The sequence below is a fragment of the Triticum aestivum genome, chromosome 7A (assembly GCF_018294505.1).
Source record: "Triticum aestivum cultivar Chinese Spring chromosome 7A, IWGSC CS RefSeq v2.1, whole genome shotgun sequence".
In the NCBI taxonomy this organism is placed as follows: Eukaryota; Viridiplantae; Streptophyta; class Magnoliopsida; order Poales; family Poaceae; genus Triticum; species Triticum aestivum.
The window spans coordinates 605156408-605162407 of record NC_057812.1 but is presented as its reverse complement, the minus strand read 5'-3'; positions in this window follow the sequence as shown (position 1 = coordinate 605162407).

The window sequence follows — 6000 nt, the reverse complement described above, 5'->3', positions numbered from 1 at the left end:
CATTCGAGATAACCTCAAAGCCGCGCAATCGCACCAGAAGAGCTACTATGATAGTAAGCACCGTGATTTGGCTTTCAAGATCGGAGATCATGTTTATCTCCACGTCTCTCCAATGAAAGGTACTCATCGCTTCGGTATCAAAGGGAAGCTTGCCCCTAGATACGTGGGTCCTTTCAAGATCCTCAGCAAGAGAGGCAATCTCGCCTATCAAATCGAGCTTCCTTCAAACTTTGCAAATGTGCACGACGTGTTCCATGTCTCTCAGCTCCGCAAGTGCTTCAAGACTCCTGACCGCACCGTCAACTTCGAAGACATTGATCTCCAAGAAGATCTCTCTTATCGTGAGCACCCCATTGCTATTCTTGAAGAGACTGAACGCAAGACTCGCAATAAGTCAATCAAATTCCTCAAAGTCAAGTGGTCACACCATTCCGACCGTGAAGCCACCTGGGAATGCGAGGATCACCTCCGTTCTGAGTACCCGGCGTTCTTCCAGTCCTAGATCTCGGGACGAGATCCTTTTGTAGTGGTGGAGTGTTGTAACACGCCGGATGTAATTTACCTAATATGTACTCCAACTCTTGCCGTTTCCGGCGCTAAGTTATTTTATTTCCTCGGGTTCGGGTTTTTGTCTCCGTGTGTTGTTGTCGTTGTCATGCATCTCATATCATGTCATCATGTGCATTGCATTTGCATACGTGTTCGTCTCATGCATCCGAGCATTTTCCCTGTTGTCCGTTTTGCATTCCGGCGCTCCTATCGCCTCCGGTGGTCCTTTCTAACTTCCTCTCGTGTGTGGGGGTTAAACATTTCCGGATTAGACCGGGACTTGCCAAGCGGCCTTGATTTACTACCGGTAGACCACCTGTCAAGTTTCGTACCATTTGGACTTCGTTTGATGCTCCAACGGTTAACCGAGGGACCGAGAAGGCCTCGTGTGTGTTGCAGCCCAACACCCTTCCAATTTGGCCCAAAACCCACCAAAACCCTCTCCATCATCTAGAGCGTTCGATCATGATCGCGTGGCTGAAAACCGCACCTCATTTGGACTCTCCTAGCTCCATCTATGCCTATAAATAGGTCCTCCTCCGAAATCCACGGGTTCTTCTCCCCCGAAACCCTAGATCCATCTACCCCACCACCGCCGGACGAGACCTCATCGAACGGACATGTCCACCCCTGCTGCTGACCACTCCTGACGCGCCACGTCATTGCCCGTGCACCCCACTTCGCCGCGAGTCCCGCCGTCCCGCGGAGCCCGCCCCTGGCCCCCGAGGCCCATTGACCGCGCCCCGCCGCCTGGGAGAGCTGCGCCGCCCCGTGCCTCTCTCCTCCGCTGCAGGCCACTGCGCCGGCCGCCGCGTCCCTCACCGGCGTCGACGACCGCGGCCGCCTCCTCCTCACCGGCCAGCGCCGCCCCACTCCGGCTTCCCCGAGCTCCGCCGCCCTCGCCGCCATTCTACCTCGCCGCGTGATGCCCCGGCGAGCCCCTCCTCTCCTCGGCAAGTCCGGCCGGCCTCCTTCCTCCGATGACCTCGACTCCGGCGACGTTGAACCTCGAAGTCCGCGCGTGCTATAGTGTCGGCCAGATCTAGATCGAGGGGTTGACTTTTTCGTCCCTAACCCTAATTATTTTGCCATCTTCATCATGCCGTAACTTTGCACCCGTAACTTCGTTTTGGGCATGTAGCATATCAAACTGTTCGCCTCAGAGAGTACACCATTTCATCTCATTGCATCATTTTCATTTGAGCTCATCTTGACGCCCGAAATGCTGTTGGAAGAGAGCTATTTGACTTAATTGTCAGATCTGCTGCACCAAATAGCTATTTGTCATTTTTGCCATGATTAGTGTGTGCATGATATGCTCTTGAGCTCTACATAAGTTTTGTTATATGCTTTGCCATCTTTACAGAGGTGCTATCCATGTATTTTTGTGATATGTGTGGTGACTAGCACAAGCTTGCAAAGTGGTGCATTCGTTAATGCTGATTTCCGGGACTTAGCAATTCCACTAAGTCCTTGATCTGTTTTTATCAATATGTCATATGTTCATGTTGTTTCCTAGTGATCTGTGCCTCTTTTGAGGATTATCAGTAAGGATGATTTGTTGATCTTGTGGTGCTCTATCAATCCATGTCCTTGTTTGCAATTATGGAGCACCCTAGCTTGATTCAATCGAGCTCTACTTTTGCTATTTCGTGAATCTGGGCAGATTGTCTACTTGTTAGCGATTTTGCCGAGGATGTTGTTGTTGATCCGTGCATGCTATGTTGTTGTTCTCGCCATGTCCAACTTATACAATGTGTATTCTTGATGGGTGTATGCTTAGATTGTCATGACATGCTCTGTATTGAGTGCATCGAGCTCGTAAACATGCCTACTCGTTAACACATTTGCATGCTCCAGTTTTTCTCTAAGTATGAGATCTGATTATGTTTTTGCCATGTTCACATGCTTGCAATTGTATTTTATGATCCCTTTTGGCTCAAGGTCACTAAGGGACTTTTGTTAAGCTCTTTGAGTAGCTCCACGCCATGCCTTGCTTTGCCATGTTAAGTTCCTGTAGAATATAGTTTTCTTGCTCCAAAGTGTGCTACCTGATATGAAATTCCAGACTTGTGTTAATTTCACAAAGTCTGAAATCTGTTTATCAATTGCACTTTTGCCATGCTTTTTTGAACCTGTTAATGGATGAATTGGCCATAGCTCAGTGTTCATCTTTTGTCAAGCTTTATGAATGGATCCCTGCCATGTATTTTGTTGCCATGTTTGAGTGCTGTAGCATATTTATCTTATTGCATTTAGATGGCTACTTGTTGTTTATTGCAGACCGTTGTCATATTTGTTTCGCTTGCCATTTCCAAACCGTTCATCCGATTCCGGTGTTCTTTATATTGGTTTCAACCAAAATCACCTCACCTTTCCAGTGGCACTCTTGGATTTCCAAGTTGAGGCCATGTTCTTTCATTCCTTGTCAAATCTTGCATATGCATCACATATCGCATCCCGCATAGCATACCATGTTTGCATCATGTTGTTTGAGCTTTGCACGTGGTTGATTGTGTTCCTTTTGCTTGTTTGTCTTGTTTGGGTAGAGACGGGAGACGAGTTCGCTAACGAGGAGCCCGTTGAGTTTGCTTTCGAGGATCCAGTCAACTCTGACAACTTTGTAGGCAAGATGATCATACCCTCGAAATCACTTCTATCTTTGCTTTGCTAGATGCTCGCTCTTTTGATATGCCTATGCTACGATGCCTACCACTTGCTTATCATGCCTCCCAAATTGGCATGTCAAACCTCTAACCCACCATGTCCTAGCAAACCATTGATTGGCTATGTTACTGCTTTGCTCAGCCCCTCTTATAGCGTTGCTAGTTGCAGGTGAAGATTGGAGATCATGTCTTGTTGGAACATTATTTTCTTGTTGGGATATCACTATATTATCTTGTTATCTTAATGCATCTATATACTTGGTAAAGGGTGGAAGGATCGGCCTTTTTGCCTAGTGTTTTGTTCCACTCTTGCCGCCCTAGTTTCCGTCATATCGGTGTTATGTTCCCGGATTTTGCGTTCCTTACGCGGTTGGGTAATAATGGGAACCCCTTGACAAATCGCCTTGAATAAAACTCCTCCAGCAATGCCCAACTTTGGTTTTACATTTTCCACCTAGCCTCTTTTTACCTTGGGTTTCCGGAGCCCGAGGGTCATCTTATTTAAACCCCCTCGGGCCAGTGCTCCTCTGAGTGTTGGTCCAACCTGTCAGCTGCCGGTGGCCACCAGGGGCAACTCTGGGCTGGCCTACCCGTACCTTGGACAATCTGAGTGTGCCCTGAGAACGAGATATGTGCAGCTCCTATCGGGATTTGTCGGCACATTCGGGCGGTGTTGCTGGATTTGTTTTAACTTGTCGAAGTGTCTTGTAGAACCGGGATGCCGAGTCTGATCGGAATGTCTCGGGAGAAGGTATATCCTTCGTTGACCGTGAGAGCTTGTCATGGGCTAAGTTGGGACTCCCCTGCAGGGATTTGAACTTTCGAAAGCCGTGCCCGCAGTTATGGGTAGATGGGAATTTGTTAATGTCCAGTTGTAGATAACTTGAACCTTAACTTAATTAAAATGAATCAACTGTGTGTGTTACCGTGATGGTCTCTTCTCGGCGGAGTCCGGGAAGTGAACACAGTGTTGGAGTAATGCTTGCCGTAGTTGCTCTCTAGTTCTTCGTACGTGCTTTGCCTTCTCTTCTCGCTCTCTTTTGCGAACAGGTTAGCCACCATATATGCTAGTCGCTTGCTGCTGCTCCACATATTACCTTGCCTTACCTATAAGCTTAAATAGTCTTGATCGCGAGGGTGCGAGATTGTTGAGTCCCCGTGGCTCACAGATTACTTCCAAACTAGATACAGGGCCCGATGACTCCGTTCTAGATGATGCGCTTGAGCTCAAGTGGGAGTTTGACGAAGACTCACGCTGTTACTATGTGTCTTTCCCTGATGATTAGTAGTTGTGCCCAGTTGGGGCGATCGGGACCGTGTCGCATGTTGGGTTGATCTTTTATTTTGGTACCGTAGTTGGACCATGAGTGATTGGATGATGTAATGCTATTTATGTACTTTGTTTGACGTGGCGAGTGTAAGCCAACTATGTACCTTTCCCCTTATTATCTATTTACATGGGTTGTTGTGAAGATTAGCTTACTTGCGACGTTGCTTTCAATGCGGTTATGCCTCTAAGTCGTGCTTCGACACGTAGGAGATATAGTCGCATCGAGGGCGTTACAATCACCAAAACATACATCAAGTGAATCACGTGGTATCCCATTGTCACGACAGATACGCACGGCAAGACATACATCAAGTGTTCTCAAATCTTTAAAGACTCAATCCGATAAGATAACTTCAAAGGGGAATCCCAATTCATTACAAGAGAGTAGAGGGGGAGGAGAAACATAAGATCCTACTATAATAGCAAAGCTCGCGATACATCAAGATCGTGCCAATTCAAGAACACGAGAGAGAGAGATCAAACACATAGCTACTGGTACATACCCTCAACCCCGAGGGAGAACTACTCCCTCCTCGTCATGGAGAGCACCGGGATGATGAAGATGGCCACCGGAGAAGGATTGCCCCCTCTGGCAGGGTGCCAGAATGGGTCTAGATTGGCTTTCGGTGGCTACGGAGGCTTCTGGCGATGGAACTCCCGATCTATTGTGCTCCCCGATGTTTTTAGGGTATATGGAGATATATAGGCGGAAGAAGTACGTCAGGGGGGCCACGAGGGGCCCACGAGGGTGGAGGACGCGCCCCCTACCTCGTGGCCTCCAAGAAGCTATCCTTACGTGCACTTCAAGTCTTCTGGGCTTCTTTCCTTCCAAAAATGAGTTCCGTGAAGTTTCAGGTCAATTGGACTTCGTTTGATTTTCCTTTTCTTCAAAACCCTAAAACAAGGTAAAAACAGAAATTGGCACTGGGCTCTGGGTTAATAGGTTAGTTCCAAAAATGATATAAAAGTGTATAATAAAGCCCATAAACATCAAAAACAGTAGATAATATAGCATGGAGCAATAAAAAATTATAGATACGTTGGAGACATATCAGCATCCCCAAGCTTAATTCCTGCTCGTCCTCAAGTAGGTAAAATGATAAAAACAGAATTTTTGATGCGGAGTGCTACTTGGCATAATTTCAGTTTAATTCTTCTTAATCGTGGCATGAATATTTAGATTCGAAAGACTCAAGATAAAAGTTCATATTGACATAAAAATAATAATACTTCAAGCATACTAACTAAGCAATTATGTCTTCTCAAAATAACATGGCCAAAGAAAGTTATCCCTACAAGATCATATAGTCTAGTTATGCTCCATCTTCACCACACAAAATATTTAAATCATGCACAACCCCGATGACAAGCCAAGCAATTGTTTCATACTTTTGACATTCTCAAAAAAATTTCAATCTTCACGCAATACATGAGCGTGAGCCATGGATATAGCAC